At 43.1% G+C, this 18328-nt stretch overlaps 1 long non-coding RNA gene across 1 annotated transcript; it reads left to right on the top strand.

Moving 5' to 3' along the window:
- The first annotated feature begins 4685 nt into the window (after positions 1 to 4685).
- On the top strand, positions 4686 to 15666 carry LOC121880390. The gene is made up of 3 exons (XR_006091526.1): positions 4686 to 4746; positions 6872 to 7060; positions 15615 to 15666. It is a non-coding gene; the product is annotated as an uncharacterized LOC121880390 (long non-coding RNA).
- Positions 15667 to 18328: the final 2662 nt, after the last annotated feature.

Here is an 18328-nt window from a genome sequence, read left to right as displayed (position 1 = left end):
GACAAACTACATTTACCACACCTAATAAATTCCCTACTTCAGCGATAACAACTTCCATAGCAGGAAAAAAAGTGTCTGTAGAATCTTCGTTCGTTATGTCATGTTGTCTCACATAGTTTTATCTGTTGGTTTATCTATTGAAATAAATTGTTGTTTGTTATTCCCAGGTGACTGATATTTTACCTGTGTGTTTTATCAGTCTTTATTTAGTGTACAGGTGAGAGTGTTGGCTCAATTAGTGATGTTGACTCAAGTAGTGATGTAGTGTAATAATTTTCTTTTATACTCTATGGAAGGGGGTCCAGTTAATCACTACCTTATTTATAGTTACAGGTCAAAGGAGTTGTTTTTTCACCTATAGTCTTATATGTATAGGATTCTTTAGCTATAGGAAGGAGGGAGGTCATAAAGGTCACCTATCATACCTGTTGTTGATTAATTAAGGTACAGGTATGGGGTCAATACACAGGGCACAAAGGCTACCTGCATTCCATGTAATTAATTATGAATATACAGGTAGTAAGAGACGTATAGGTGGAGGCTTTGTTATTTACCAGGTAACATCAGATGCCTTTGTTGTGGCGATAATGAGTTATTTTTGTATTTTTTTTTTGTCGTGTCTCTACTAAAATGATTAAATAGTTTTGTCGACGTAAGTTTCTGGCGGAGTTACGTTGACGGAAAGGTATTTGGGAAGTTATTGTGGCGTGAAGCGTGTAAGTCTGGCGTGGAGGGTGACAGACGCTGGAGGGGGAGGTGTGGAGGGTGACAGACGCTGGAGGGGGAGGTGTGGAGGGTGACAGACGCTGGAGGGGAGGCGTGGATGGTGACATATGTAGATGGGTGGACGAGGAGGTTTGGGGGGGGCAAACTTCGGAAGAGGGTGTGACATGGAACAGGTGTGGAAGGATGACAGAGGGACGGGAATGAAAGGGACATAGACGCCCTTACTCTTTGGATGCCTCCACACCTGTGAGTCATAGGCGTGGAGGCATCTAAAAAGGAATGGCATGGGAGGCGTAGGAGGCGCGGTAGACTCGGAGCATCACAATAAGTCCCTGAGTAGAGGAACACTGATCAATTATCTCTCCCTCATTACCGATCATTAATGGTCGCAGTAATTAATGTTCCCACTGGGCGAGTCTGACATGATGGGGAAGCGGGGAAGGGAGGGGAGAGGAGGAGATGGAAGGGAGGGGAGGGGAGGAGAGGAGAGAGGTAGGGATGAGAGGGAGAAAGGAAGACTATAGGAAGGGAAGGGATGGAGAGGAGAGAGATAGAGAGAGAGAGAGAGAGAGAGAGAGAGAGAGAGAGAGAGAGAGAGAGAGAGAGAGAGAGAGAGAGAGAGAGAGAGAGAGAGAGCCCTTTCACTGATAATATGAAAAACGATAAAATGAAAATTCTCTATCGGAAAATCGTTCCCCAGTGTGTGTGTGTCCTTATCTGCCAGGGGCTTATTACCTGAAGAAGGGGGAGGATACGGGTCTTAGAGGTCACGGAAGTCAAGGCAGGTCATGGAAGGACTGAGGACGGTTCAGGAGGTCACGGAGGTCCAGAGAGGCCATGAGAAGAAGCAAGAGGTAACACAGGATGATTTCAGAAAATTTGAAAGGTCATATGAATTCTTGAGAGGTTAGGCTACAGGAGGTTACGAGAAGAGTTTATGAGAGGTCACTAGCAGATCAAAGAAGATCATGAGATGTGATTGCGGCAATGGGAGGTCACAGAGGTCGTAGGGAGTTATGCATAAGAGACTGTGGACAGGTAATAAGAGTCTTGTTCCCTGGCTTAAAGTTATTGCCTGTTGCTTGTGGGGTGGTCGCTCTGTCTGTCTGTCTGTTTGTATGTATGTATTAATGCGTGTATCTCTCTCTCTCTCTTTCTCTCTCTCACACATATATACACACCCAGTCACCCCACTTGCACAGGTCCCTCCATCAGACAGGTCCCTCCATCAGACAGGTCCCTCCATCGAACAGGTCCACTCCATCAGACAGGTCCCTCCGTAGACAGGTCCCTCCATCAGACAGGTCCCTCCATCAGACAGGTCCCTCCATCAGACAGGTCCCTCCATCAAGACAGGTCCCTCCATCAGACAGGTCCTCCATCCAGACAGGTCCCTCCATCAGACGGTCCACTCCATCAGACAGGTCCTCCATCAGACAGGTCCTCCATCAGACAGGTCCTCATCAGACAGGTCCCTCCATCAGACAGGTCCTCTCCATCAGACTGAGTCCCTCAATCGGGTCCCTCCATCAGACAGGTCCCTCCATCAGACAGGTCCCTCCATCAGACAGGTCCCTCCATCAGACAGGTCCCTCCATCAGACAGGTCCCTCCATCAGACAGGTCCCTCCATCAGACAGGTCCCTCCATCAGACAGGTCCCTCCATCAGATACACTTCTATAAGGACGCCGCCATAAATAAAACTATGTATGCTTCTGTGTTAGTGTGTTGGACAGTGTAAATATTGGCAGTCCGTGGATACATACATACATACATACATACATACATACATACATACATACATACATACATACATACATACATACATACATACATACATACATACATACATACATACATACATACATACATACATGCAAAGACCCAGGTGAATGCACGCACTTGTTTATTTTAATGCACACGCACGTATGCTATATACATACATTCATTTATAGAAACAAAGATTGAATGCACTATTTTTAACACACACACACACACACACTCACACACACACACACACACACACACACACACACACACACACACACACACACACACTCACACACACACACACACACACACACACACACACACACACACACACACACACACACACACACACACACACACACACACACAGGTCACGTAATAAAAAATAAATTACCATATCAAGTGTTTTTCATCTGTTTCTTAGACTGGAAATAATTCTGTTTGTCGCTGCTGCTGCTGTTGTTGGTGGTGGTGCTATTGTTGTTGTTGTTGTTGTTGTTGTTGTTGGTGGTGGTGGTGGTGGTGGTGGTGGTGGTATTGCTGTAGCTACTATTGGTGTTGGTGGTGGTGATGCTTTTGTTATTGTTTAATGATGGTGTTGTTGTTTACAGTTTTTGCTAGTGTTATCGCTATTGGTGTTGTTTACTTACACTGTTTTTCGACTTTTGTTGCTGTGTTATTGTTGTAGTTGCTGGTGTTGTTGTTGTTGTTGTTGGAGTAGTTGTCATCCTCACCGTCACCCGGAAAAGAATCATATACTGAACAGGAATATTTTAGAACCTATTATGTTATTGTCTGGATGGGTGAGGTGTGACGGGGCCAGATCTCTTAGGTGTGGTGGTCGTAAATCACTGGAGGTGTTGGCTAGTGTTCATGTCACGGGAGAGTTGAGTGAGTGTCGCGTGTTGGACTAATACCCTGTATCTTGTAGGTGTTGCTGTCACGTTGGGTGTCTGGCCGCGCGCCGTGTGTTATGCTGTTAGGGCGGGCACTTATGTTCGTGATGTAAGAGAATGTCTTTTGCAGGAGGAAGACGAGCGAACATTAGCCTGGCGTAAGTTCCCTAAGTGTTTTATAATGGGATGGAAAAGACAGCCTTTGTTCGTGTGAAAAAGAAGGTACCTCAGGCAGGAGGTGGGCGAAGGTACGTCCAGGTGAAATTTCTCTGAGCATTTCATTGCGGAGTGGAAGAGAATGCCAGGCGCTGTGGAATGCTCGTGTTGGCGCTGGTACTGTGGCAGAGGCTGAATGAGTCAAGGGAGGTGAATGGATGGTGGCCTTTGTGTTGTATGCTCTGTGCCTCTAGCGGTTAGATAAGATAGATTAATATATTAGTATTACGTTATTACTCACTCTTACCTTGACCCTTACATCTGTATAAGAAAATAAAGGAAACTATTACTGGCAGTATTTGTCTACTCATTCCTACATGTGTGTTAGAGTTGTAGTCTCACCAACACTGTCCAGCACGCGACCATAGACTAACTAAAAGAACCAGATTTTGTAACTTTAAGTAAATATCACATCACATATATCTTAAGAGGTATTGGTGAGTCCTCGGCACAATAGGTAGGACATTATATTACAACCAGAGAGATGTGTGTCTGTGTGTGTGTGTGTGTGTGTGTGTGTGTGTTAATAATATATCTTAATGTGTGTGTCTTAGTGTCTCTTAATATGTGCCTCTTTTGCCATATATATATATATATATATATATATATATATATATATATATATATATATATATATATATATATATATATATATATATATATATATATATATATATATATATATATATATATCCCTCTCTCTCTTCCTCTCTCCTCTCCTCTTCTCTTCCTCCAACCTCTTTTTCCTTCTTCCCCTCCTTAATCCCCCCTCTTCCTCAACTTCTCCCCAACTTCTTTTTCTCCTACTCCTCGACCATTTCTTTTCTCTTTAACCTCCTCCTCCTCCTCGTCCTCCTCCTCTCCCCTCCTCTCCCCTCCCTCCTCCCTCCTCCCTCCCTCCTCCTCCTCCCTCCCTCCTCCCTCCCTCCTCCCTCCCTCCTCCTCCCCCTCTCCTCTCCTCCCCCCCTCCTCCTCCCTCCCCCCCCCCCTCCCCCCTCCTCCCCTCCTCCTCCCTCCTCCCTCCTCCTCCCTCCCAGCAGTAAGGTACACTCCCTCACGCTGTTTTTCTTCCCCTACAGGAGTGCCGCAGTACACCCGGGTCTCTGAGGACTGTGGCGAGGATGTTTTCTTCGACGAGGTGAGTCTCCTTTTCCGTCCTGGCCTCCGTGTGACCTCTTAGTGGCCTCCAGGTTTATTCTCTTACACCTCTTGGCTCCCATGTGGCCTCTAGGTTCATTCTTCTACACTCGTCTTCATGTGACCTCTTAGAGACCTCCAGGTTCATTCTCCTACACCTCCTTATGACATATTATTGGCCTCCGGGTTCTTTCTTCTACACTGGCTTCCATGTGACCTCTTAGTGGCCTCCGGGTTAATTTTCCTATATTTCCTGGCCTCTATGTGACCTTTAACAACAGTGCATGGAGGTAGAATCCTTAAACACACACACACACACACACACACACCGTTTCGACAATTAGTCTTGTGTCAACAGTGAGAAAATAAGCTAACTCACCCCTCTGGCTCAACCCGTAATTAGTCAGACCTTACCTCGTTAACATGGCTCATTAACTTCTTCCATGGCGAGTTTGGTGTTTGGTCATGTCACTGATTTCTTGTTTTGTCTTGTCACTTTAACTTCATCTTTGTCGTGTTAAGGAAGTTTTAAGAATGAGTAAATTGTATCTGAAGTATTGTCTCTCTCTCTCTCTCTCTCTCTCTCTCTCTCTCTCTCTCTCTCTCTCTCTCTCTCTTACCCTCTCCTCCTTCTCTCTCTCTCTCTCTCTCTCTCTCTCTTACCCTCTCTCTCTAAATGAAGGAAGCTTATTGAAAAACAAAGAGAACATGTGAATGAAAGCGAAAGAAAAAAAAGGAAGAAAGAGACAGCGAATGAATGAAAAATAAAGAGAGAGGGAGAGGATTATCAGTTCATATTAAGACCAGCTTCTAGATACTCATTGTTGATTATTCCAACCCCAGGATTGTCGCTGCTGGGGAATACTGTGTTAATGTGTGTGTGTGTGTGTGTGTGTGTGTGTGTGTGTGTGTGTGTGTTTTGCGTGTGTGTCTGTGTGTGTGTGTGTGTGCGTGTGTGTGTGTGTGTGTGTGTGTATGTGTGTGTGTGTGTGCGTGTGTGTGTGTGTGTGTTAGCTAGTTATAATGAAGCACGAGTTGGTGATTCATTTGTGGTTGTGAATGAAGCCAAAAGTGAAGGAGTTTATATACTGAATTGAAAGTTTTTGATTGGTCTGACTGTGTTATAATGTGTTGATTATAACATGTAAACATTAAGTGATATATTTTGAAAATGATTCGCTGTGTAGTTTGAACTTATTGACGAACTGTTAAGATATTTTATTACTATATGTAGCTGAGGCGATAAACTGTAGGTAATTTAGTGTTAAAACGATTACCTTTGACTTACGATAATTACAGTAAACAATAAGTGTATTATAGCGATTTTTGATGAAGATTAGTGTATCATGTGAAGCAAATTTCGAAGCATTGTTGTTGTTTAGAATTTATATTGGCGCTGAATAAATGATTGGATAATTAATCTCTCAAATGTGATTATAACTTTAATGTGTCTAACGATAGATTGATGACTGAGCCTGAGAGATGTAGTTGGGTTCATAAACTATGAAGATTTATTTCTTTTATCTCTGCTTGTTTTATATATATCTCTCTCTCTCTCTCTCTCTCTCTCTCTCTCTCTCTCTCTCTCTCTCTCTCTCTCACACATACTCATTCACTCGCTCACTCTCTCCCTTTTACACACACACACACACGCTACTACTACTACTACTACTACTACTTTGCTGTCACTCGGAATCGAGTATGACGATCATCCAGCTAAGATACAACGATATGAGTTATTAGGGATGCCACCTTCATTTGTGAATTTTGAGGTGACTAAAGAGGCCGATACGGAAACGGCAGAGTCGTTCACATTCGCTGCACATGTGCTGGTCTAGCCTGGGCCCACGAGGCACCCAGTTACCGTGTGTTGCCACGAGGGCTAGCCAGCGGCAGCAGCTGAAAGCGAGAGGAAGCAAACAGTGCTTGCACCTTACCACTAACATAATGCTGCCACACTAGACGCATTTCACCACCCTGTGTGCGAAAACACACACACACACACACAAACACACCTCTTACTCACTCACTCACTCACTCTATTTAACCTATGTCTCTCTCTTTTATCAGTGTTTCTCTCTTTAACTTGTGTCTCTCTCTTGAACCTAGCTCCGTCTCTCCTACAGGTGCTGGAGTGGCCGGTGGGGAGGAACGTGGAGCCGGGGGAGGAGGTACAGGTGCAGCTGCAGGTGTTCAACAGGTACTTCACCAACAGGAGTCTCGCCCAGTACGCCTTGATCCTTCAGCGCCTGGTGGGGGAGGGCGCCGTCTGTGTCACCGATCACATGACTGACGCCAATAACAAGCTCGTCCAGGTGAGTGCTTACGCCCACTCTCATACGCTTCTGTGTATACAGTCTATCTTTTTACGCCTGTTTGACGGTGATGACGAACTCGTTCAGGTATAAGATTACGTTTTGGTACACACACACACACACACACACACACACACACACACACACACACACACACACACACACACACACACACACAGCCAATCATCAACACAACGACGCACCGAAGCTAACAAGAGCGAAGAGGAGGGTGAGGGTAAGGGAAATGCCTGGCGCTATTAATCGTTCGTACTGGCGCTGTTCTGGCGGTTGGAGGGCCTTAAACTACCGCCTTGTGTATCGTCGACACTCTGGCTACGTCTCCTCAACTTCAGGGAGAGAAATATTTGGGAAACTTAGACATTAATGGGATCGTAAACAACTTTTCGTAGCCTGGTGTTCTGAGGCGGAGTTTACGGTACGAGAATAGGAGGAAATGAGTAGCTGGGAGAGAGAGAGTATTGATGATCGATTTCCATAATTGTTGTTGTTGGTGGTGGTGGTGGGTGATGGTGGTGGTTAATTGTATGGTTTTGTAGTGGCGCAGGTTAGTGGGATAGAGTGGAGGCCGGTGGTGGTGGTAATTAATTGGTGGTGGTGGTGTGTGTGGTTTGTGGTGTGTGGTTGGTGGAGATGGGGAAGTGAGGCCGGTGGTGGTGGTAGTGGTGGTGTGGTGGTGGTGGTAGTGGTGGTGGTGGTGGTGGTGGTGGTGAGGTGGTGGTGGTGGTGGTAGTGGTGGTGGTGGTGGTGGTGGTGGTGGTGGTGGTGGTGGTGGTAGTGGTGGTGGTGGTGGTGGTGGTGGTGGTGGTGGTGGTGGTGGTGAAGTAGTGGTGGTGGTGGTGGTGGAGTGGTGGTGTATGGTGGTGGTGGTGGTAGTGGTGGTGGTGGTGGTGGTGGTGGTGGCGTGGTGGTGTTTGTGGACAGGGCGTGCTTAGTTACGGTGGCTTGTGTTTGGTGGTGGTAGTGGTAGTAGTAGTTGTTGTGGTAGTGGCGTGTGGCCGGCAATGGTGGTAGGTAGAGTGTGGCGTGTGGTTGGAACGTGATGGCATGTGGTATGTGGCTGTGGCTGGTTGTGGTATCAGGTGTGGTGAGCCAGCCATCCAACAGTGTGATAGAGGCAGTCATCATTGGCCACAACATGGTCGCCCCAGGGAGCATTTCATCGCCCCTCCCTTCACTGATCTACACAAGACTGTCTGCTGTACCTGTTGCTGTTTCTCCTATTGCTGTTACTACTGCTGTTACTAATGCTGTTAGGGCCTCGAAAGATAAAGGGGAGAGAGAGAGAGAGAGAGAGAGAGAGAGAGAGATTTATACCAATCTGCGTTTACTCTCCTACAGATATAATGAGGGTGATATTACACGGAAGGACAGCTGAGTTATTAAAGAAACTCTCTCTCTCTCTCTCTCTCTCTCTCTCTCTCTGTTAGGTTGGTCTTGTAACAGCTGACAAGACATGGACTCATTCTCGTTCGTAACTCGTTGGCTGTTTGTCCATGTTAAGCCAGACGAGACCTGCACGTCACGATTCGGTTTTTGTCGAGGAGAGGGAGGAGGAGGAGGAAGAAGGAGAAAGAGGGGAATAGGAGGGGAAGCGGAGAAAGAGGAGGAGAAGTGAGAAGAAGGAGGAGGAGGAGGAGGAGAGATGGTGTTTATTATTTTGTATTTTAGTCTCTTGCTTTGTGTTCTTTTTCATAACTTGATCCAATGTTCTTAAGCTTTACACACACACACACACACACACACACACACACACACACACACACACACACACACACACACGTCATAGAGTTCCGTACACAGTGTGTAAACCAAGAGGTACAGTACACGTATAAGATTAAGTGTACACGGTGTGCGTTTGTTGTGTACACATAAGTCAGCGTGTGCACGGTGTGTGTCAGTTGTGTACACAGAGGCCGGAGTGTGTACACGGTGTGCGTCAGTTGTGTGCACACAGGCCAGAGTGTACACGGTTATGTACACACAGGGATCAATAAGGGTGTTCATGGATAATTTAGTCGGGTCATATGCCGTGACGTCACCAATGTTATGCCGTGACGTCACCAGTGCTATACCATGACGTCACCAGGTTAGTCCAGGTGAACAGGACCCATCGAGTGTCAACAAAGACCTGGCGACTCAAGCTGTGACGCTCAGTACACTTATTACACACTTATTACACACTTATTACACACTTATTACACACTTATTACACACTTATTACACACTTATTACACACTTATTACACACTTATTATAGACTTATTACACGTGTTTGACGTATTATTACTCGCTTATTATAGATTTTGGTGTCACAGGTATTATACACGTATGACTTAACATGTATGACTTAATGTGTACTCTTTCTTTCTTTCATTCCGTCTATCTCTAACTCTGTCGGTCTGTATACTTCTCTCTCTCTCTCTCTCTCTCAACTAACACTCAACCACAGGCAGCCATCAAGCCAGTATGATATATTTGCTTCATCTTAATACCTGCCATGTGTTCCGGTGGCCGCCTCCATCTGCTCTATTGGTTCACTCATTTGCATAATCATTTTCTCGTTAAGGCATCCGGGAGAGAGAGAGAGAGAGAGAGAGAGAGAGATGTGTAGGCAAAAACCTGCTTTACATATTAATTTTTATTTTATTATGTGGTGGTCCTAAGATAATGGTGATATCGATGACGTGTCTCTCTGTCTATCTGTTTGGTTTGAGGAGTTGATAGAGGGGAGAGGAGGACAGCGGAGGTGAGTGATAGATAGATAGATAGATAGATAGATAGATAGATAGATAGATAGATAGATAGTGGCAGTGAAGGGGATGATGTAGTACCCTGGGGTAGTGGCAGAGAAGGGGGTGATAATTAATCTGGGACAAGCGGCCGTGTCAAGGCCCAGAGAGAGTGTGGGTGATATCAGCATCCGGTGTGTGTGTGTGTGTGTGTGTGTGTGTGTGTGTGTGTGTGTGTGTGTGTGTGTGTGTGTGTGTGTGTTCACCATCTCGCCTCCCCTGAAGCAAGATCCTCTGCCGTATTAACGTGACTCTGCTGTGCCCGGCGTCTTACTGCGGATGCTCCCAGTTAGAAGCACATGTCTGCTGTGCCCTGTGATATGAGCTCTGCCGAAAGCTCTGTGGTGGACTGTCGTATCTGAAGCTCCCTGTTTGGATGCTGTGTTGAGCTGTGTGTATCGACGCTCTTGATGTGTGTGTGTGTGTGTGTGTCAGGAGTGTGTTTGGTTTGTGTTAGTGCTCTTGAGTGTGGTCTCGTGTTTTGTGGACTTGGCCTCACCTTCACCTGAGACTTGATAGACCATCCTCGTGCTTCCGTCATACGCACGAAACATGCACGCTGATGTGACGGCCGCTGCTGACAACTTCTTCATTACAGGTAACTAAGTGGTATTTTGCACACACACACACACACACACACACACACACACACACACACACACACACACACACACACACACACACACACACAAGTCAGCTGGTTAGTAGGACCAAGGAAAACCAACACCAACATTAGTTTCCCCACAAAAGGTCCAGTCACTAACCAAAACCTAATTAACCAGCGAGGGTAAATGTTTATCCTGGAGTTAATAGTCTCAAAATGTTCGTAAGTTAAATATCATCACGTAATTACAACATCTAAGGATTATATTAAACTGACTCACTTAAGTTATGAGAGAAAAATTAAAAAGTCGGTTCATGTAGCATCGATGTTTCACTGAGTTATTATCGTATATAAAAACGTTTTCGTATCTCTAGGGAGGGAGGGGGGTGGGATTATACCGTACGCATTGAGAATGTGGACGCTGACCTTGAATAGGAAGAGGACGAGGGAGGTCAGGAGGAGGAGGAAGGCAAGGAAGAAGGAGGAAGTTTTTAATCCTAATTTCTTGTTTCGTACCAAAATCTCTCCCTCTCTCTCTCTCTCTCTCTCTCTCTCTCTCCTCTCTCTCTCTCTCTCTCTCTCTCTCTCTCTCTCTCTCTCTCTCTCTCTCTCTCTCTCTCTCAGTGTGTGTGTGTGTGTGTAATAATAATATATTAGGTTTATTGAAAGAGCTTGCAGCCAGAAGGCTGAAAATATACAGTTACATATTTGGGGAATGGGTTACAATTACAAATAATATACAAGTAACATAAGTGACAAGTAAGACATATAATAACTTAGATGGGGATCAGCTCAAACTACAGTTCATTTCAACATAGTGACAGGTGTAAGGAGCAGTGTTTACGGGAGGAATACACTGATTTATTACATGTTATTGATAATTTTACAATGGTTGGGACTGGGCTGTTCTTATAGCGATCAGTTCGCACGTATGGGCTGGATGCGGTTGTGGTGTCGAACAGCAATTTTGACAGGGATCTAGGTTAGTAGGAGCCGGTGTCAGGGATGGTGTAGAGCTTCTTACAAATTTGCAGATGAGGTCGTGATGGTCAGTGAGAGTCGAAAGGTCAGTGTGTTGAGCGCTTCTTGATATGTGAGTGGAGGGGAGAGAATAATCTTGATGCCTCTTTGCACTTTCTAGGGTTTACGTTGTGTGGCATTTAGGAGGAAGACCAGGTGGGAGGCATAGGTGAGCTTGGGATGTGAATGTTGTGTATACAAGAGAGCTCGTTGGGAACCCGAGGACTTGAGTCGGCGGAGCAGGTGGAGACGGAAACTGAGGCTACACTTCACTGTGTGTGTGTGTGTGTGTGTGTGTGTGTGTGTGTGTGTGTGTGTGTGTGTGTGTGTGTGTGTGTGTGTGTGTGTGTGTGTGAATTTACCTGGTTTACTGTTAAGAGATTTTTAATGTACTGAAATCTCACTTTTTTCAGTAAATTCTATTTTAATTTGTTTAAGTATACAGCCTTTTTCTCACTTAAATACATCAACGCTTGACCAAGTACAAACGAGCAGAAACAACAGTCAGCCGAAACAAAAACAACAGTCAGACAAAACAAAAGCAACACTCAAACGAAACAAAAGCAACAGTCAAACGAAACAAAAGTAACAGTGAGACAAACAAAAGCAACAGTCAGACGAACAAAAGCAACAGTCAGACGAAACAAAAGCAACAGTCAGACGAAACAAAAGCAACAGTCAGACGAAACAAAAGCAACAGTCGACAAACAAAAGCACAGTCAGACGAAACAAAAGTAACAGACTATAACAGTCAGCGAACAAAAAGCAACAGTCAGACGAAAACAAGCGCAACAGTCAAACGAAACAAAAGTAACAGTGAGACAAAACAAAAGCAACACTCAGACGAAACAAAAGTAACAGGAGACAAACAAAAGCAACAGTCAGACGAAACAAAAAGCAACAGTCAGACGAACAAAAGCAACACTCAAACGAAACAAAAGTAACAGTGAGACAAACAAAAGCAACAGTCAGACGAAACAAAAAGCAACAGTCAAACGAAACAAAAGTAACAGTGAGACAAACAAAAGCAACAGTCAAACGAAACAAAGTAAAAGTGAGACAAAAAAAGCAACAGTCAGACGAAACAAAAAGCAACAGTCAGACGAAACAAAAGCAACAGTCAGACAAAAACAAAAGCAACACTCAAACGAAACAAAAGTAACGTAGACGAAACAAGAGCAACAGTCAGGCGAACAAAAGCAACAGTCAGACGAAACAAAAGCAACAGTCAGACGAAACAAAAGCAACAGTGAGACAAACAAAAGCAACAGTCAAAACGAAACAAAAGCAACAGTGAGACAAACAAAAGCAACAGTCAGGACGAAACAAAAGCAACACAGACGAAACAAAAGCACAGTCAGACAAAACAAAAGCAACAGTCAAACGAAACAAAAGTAACAGCCGAGACGAAAACAAAAGCAACAGTCAGACGAACAAAAGCAATAATAAACGAAACAAAAGCAACAGTCAAACAAAACAAAAGTAACAGTGAGACAAACAAAAGCAACACTAAACGAAACAAAAGTAACAGTGAGAAACAAAAGCAACAGTCAGACGAAACAAAAGCAACAGTCAGACGAAACAAAGCAACAGTCAGACGAAACAAAAGCAACAGTCAGACGAAACAAAAGCAACAGTCAGACGAAACAAAAGCAACAGTCAGACGAAACAAAAACAACGAACCAGACGAAACAAAAGCAACAGACAGACAAACAAAAGCAACAGTCAGACAGAAACAAAAGCAACAGTCAGACAAATAAAAAGCAACAGTCAGACAAACAAAAGCAACAGTCAGACAGAAACAAAAGCAACAGTCAGACAGAAACAAAACAACAGTCAGACAAACAAAAACAACAGTCAGACGAAACAAAAGGAGGAGGGTTGGTGGTGTCGGTCACGGGGTTCCCCAGGCCAAGGTGGTATCCTGTCTCCACTGATGTAATACGTATCCTATATATGACCCACTGGCCTAGATACACACACACATACACACACACACACACGCACACACACACACACAGCTAACTATAAGAAGATAAAGAACGATTAGAATAAGAGACTAAGAGAACATGAGACTAAATATGAAGAACACACCCAAATTTTTTATAAATATGAAGGTAGAGTTATGTCGACGGAACATTATACATTTAAGTAACGTCGACGAAACATTATACATTTAAGTAACGTCGACGGAACATTATAGATTTAAGGAACGTCGACGGAACATTATAGATTTAAGGAACGTCGACGGAACATTATAGATTTAAGGAACGTCGACGGAACATTATAGATTTAAGTAACGTCGACGGAACATTATAGATTTAAGGAACGTCGAGGGAACATTATAGATTTAAGTAACGTCGACGGAACATTATAGATTTAAGTAACGTCGACGGAACATTATAGATTTAAGGAACGTCGACGGAACATTATAGATTTAAGTAACGTCGAGGGTACATTATAGATTTAAGGAACATCGAGGGAACATTTAGATTTAAGTAATGTCGACGGAACATTATAGATTTAAGTAACGTCGACTGAACATTATAGATTTAAGGAACGTCGAGGGAACATTATAGATTTAAGTAACGTCGAGGGAACATTATAGATTCAAGTAACGTCGAGGGAACATGATAGATTTAAGTAGCGTCGAGGGAACATTATAGATTTAAGTTACGTTGAGGGAACATTTAGATTTAAGTAACGTTGAGGGAACATTATGGATTGAAGGAACGTCGACGGAACATTATAGATTTAATTAACGTTGAGGGAACATTATAGATTTAAGGAACGTCGACGGAACATTATAGATTTAAGGAAAGTTGAGGGAACATTATAGATTTAAGTAACGTCGACGGAACATTTAGATTTAAGTAACGTTGAGGGAACATTATAGATTTAAGTAACGTCGACGGAACATTATAGATTTAATTAACGTTGAGGGAACATTATAGATTTAAGTAACGTTGAGGGAACATTATAGATTTAAGTAACGTTGAGGGAACATTATAGATTTAAGTAACGTTGAGGGAACATTATAGATTTAAGTAACGTTGAGGGAACATTATAGATTTAAGTAACGTTGAGGGAACATTATAGATATAAGGAACGTCGACGGAACATTATAGATATAAGGAACGTCGACGGAACATTATAGATTTAAGGAACGTCGACGGAACATTATAGATTTAAGTAACGTCGACGGAACATTATACATTTAAAGTAACGTCGACGGAACATTATAGATTTAAGGAACGTCGACGGAACATTATAAATTTAAGGAACGTCGACGGAACATTATAGATTTAAGGAAGGTCGACGGAACATTATAGATTTAAGTAACGTCGACGGAACATTATAAGATTTAAGGAACGTCGAGGGAACGATTATAGATTTAAGTAACGTCGACGGAACATTATAGATTTAAGTAACGTTGAGAACGTATATAGATTTAAGTAACGTCGAGGAACATTATAGAATTAAGTAACGTCGACGGAACTGTTTAAGTAACGTTGAGGAACATTATAGATTTAAGTAACGTCGACTGAACATTATGGATTTAAGTAACGTTGAGGAACATTATAGATTTGGAACGTCGACGGAACATTATAGATTTAAAGTAACGTTGAGGAACATTATAGATTTAAAGCCGTCGACGGAACATTATACATTTAAGTAACGTCGACGGAACTCTCTATAGGTCAGGTCAAGGACAGAACTGCTGTAATCTTACCTGAATAACTGATCAACACAGGTGATGAGACACGTATGTGTGTGTGTGTGTGTGTGTGTGGCACAGACTGATAAAACAGTCTGTTTTCCTACTGTTTTTTTATCTTATTGTCCATTTCTGTGTTTACATCAGAGAGAGAGAGAGAGACTCAGGATTACTTTGGACGTCTCTCTCTCTCTCTCTCTCTTTTTTCTCCATTTCTTACATATTCTTATCTCCTATTGGAGGAAGACGAATGGAATGAAATGGAGATGGAGGAAGCAGAAAGGAAAAAGAAGGAGGAAGAAGAAAATATAGAAAATATATATATATATATATATATATATATATATATATATATATATATATATATATATATATATATATATATATATATACCCTCACACAGACTCTGATATCCTGAGGGCTCGATACATACCGCCCGGAGGAGGAGGAAGAAGAAGACAGAGGCCACTGAGGAGGAGAGGAGGAGGAAGGAGGAGGAGGGAGGAGAGGAGGAGGCTGGGACGGATATGGAATGGATGGAGGAGGAGGAGGTTCTGAGCACGATGTGGGGTTCGAGAGTGGGATGGAGGATGACCAGCTGCTCCTCGACGTGGAGAAGAACATAGCCAACCAGGAAAACATGGACTCCAGGAGAGTCAACAGGCGCCACCATGAGGGGGGCAGGCAAGAAAAAAGTAAAGAGGCCTCGCCGGAGACAGAAGAAGAGGTGAGTACTGAATAGACATTAGATAGATAGATAGATAGATCGATAGATAGAGACCCAACACAATGTCTCTCAGTATGGGGAGACCTGAGAGAGAAAGAGATATGGTCTTCACTGAGATTAGCGGAAGAATCGATTATCTGATCCTCGAGAGACATGGAGGGGGAGGGTGAGTGGGAGGGAGGGGTGAGGTGGGAGGGGGAGAGGTGGGAGGGGGGGTGAGGTGGGAGGGAGGGGGTGAGGTGGGAGGGGTGAGTGGGAGGGGGAGGTGGGAGGGGGTGAGGTGGGAGGGGAGGTGGGGGGGGGGGGGGGGTGGGAGGAGGTGATTGGCCAGGTTTGAGTCAGTAGGGAGGTAGTGATTTTTTATGCTCTTGTTTTTTTAGGGTTTTATTTTAGGATTTTCTTCTGATGTTTTTGGTTTAATTGGGCGATTTTATTTGTTATTGTTTTATTGTGTTGGTTTTAATTTTTTATGGTCGTTTTTGTTTTATTGTCGTTTTTATAATGAAATATTTCCGCCACCCTCATCATTTTCTCCCCACTTTACTGTTATATTATTCAGGTAACATTATTAACGCGTAAAGTCTTATAATATTACTCCTAATATATTTTTCTGGGTCTTTTTTTCCCTTCTTCAGGTTATTAAACTTTGGTAGGATAATATAAAGCGGTTTTGTTTCACTTTTACGCTTTTCTCAAATTTTTTTTTCTAACACGTCTGTTTATTCGTCGTGATATTAACCTAACCTAACCTAACCTAACTCCATATCACACATACTACACAACATACAACACGCATACTACACAACATACAACACGCATACTACACAACATACATCACATACTACACAACATACATCACGCATACTACACAACATACAACACATACTACACAACATACAACACGCATACTACACAACATACAACACACATACTACACAACATACAACACACATACTACACAACATACATCACCTAACACACCAATTGACGCCTTAAAAATAAGTATATAAAATATATTTGTTTTATTTTCTGGTTATAATTCTTTTCTAATATTTTTTATTATTTTATTTTAAGAAGAATTATATTTTCAGGGGGTAATATTTTTTTTCTACTCTGCCGCCGTTTGTTTAATGACCCTTGAAAAGTTTAGTGAGGTAAAGTTAGATTGTGATATGCAAATTAGGTATTATTAAGGTATTAATCGGTTTTTGTCACCCTTGTTGCTGCTGCTTCGTCACTCTCTCTCTCTCTCTCTGTGTCTTTCTGTCTGTCTGCCTCTCTCTCTCTCCCTCCCTTCATTTCCACGTCTCCTTCACCAATATAGTGAGCTGTGGACAGGTTTTCCTCCCTGGCAAACTTTGGATGAATTTTCTCCCAGTTTGACGACTTTTTTTTTTTTTGCGTATTTCGCGATAAAAATTGGCGGTATTTACTAGTTGTCAATATAGTTCTGTAGATAGTGAAAGAGAGAATAGGATAGATGAAAGAAAGACAGAGAGAGAGAGAGAGATAGAAAGATGAGATTGAGAAAAAGAACAAAAGAGAAGTGAGGAGAGAAAATACAATTAAAGTACGCAAATGAAAAAAAAAAAAGAAAGAGAATGAGAAAAAAGATACTAAATGGGAAAGAGGAAGGAAGAAGAGAAAGGAGGATGAGAGAATTTAATAAAGATATCTCCAAACATAAGCTATAGTGGAGCGAAATCGAGTCAGCCATTGAACTAGAAAGACTTCATTTTCCCTTACGCTCTGGTGATGACGTTTGGGTGATGGAGAGGGCAAGAGGTGAGAGGGGAGAGAGGGAGAGGGCAAAGGGTGAGAGGGGAAAGAGGGAGGGCAGAAAGTAAGAGGGGAGTGAAGGTGAGGGAAAGGGTAAGAGGAGAGAGAGAGGAGGAGAGGGAGAGGGGGAATGAGAGCAGAGGGAGAAAGGAATGAGAGAGAGAGTGAGAAAGGAGTGAGGGAGAGGATGGGATAGCGAACGTAGGGGAAAGGTGGCGCATGAGAGAGGGAGATAGAGAAGAGGGATGGGGAATTGTGGTATAGAGAGAGAGAGAGAGAGATAGAAAGAGAGAGAGACCAGAGAGACACAGAGAGAGATATTTACTTAAAAGACCTTTCATTATTCTCTAGACGACGTATCAAATAATTCAATCTCTGCTCTCTCTCTCTCTCTATTTCTCTCCTATCCAAAAGAGTAAAAGTCTCTATTTCCAAGAATCTCCTATGGGTTGGGTTAGGTTAGGTTAGGTTAAGGACTCACAATACTATTAACAGTGTCCCTTTAACTGCTGTGGTCTTAAGTGAACGTTATGTAGTTAAGGTAGAGTCTCTGTTCAGTTTTGGTACCATTTTCGATTTTTTTTTTCTTTGCTGAGTTATCTTACGTCAGC

Source organism: Homarus americanus, unplaced genomic scaffold (genome assembly GCF_018991925.1).
Source record: "Homarus americanus isolate GMGI-L3 unplaced genomic scaffold, GMGI_Hamer_2.0 scaffold50165, whole genome shotgun sequence".
NCBI lineage: Eukaryota > Metazoa > Arthropoda > Malacostraca > Decapoda > Nephropidae > Homarus > Homarus americanus.
The sequence above is the reverse complement of the archived record's forward strand: the minus strand, read 5'-3'. Positions and strand labels throughout refer to the sequence as shown.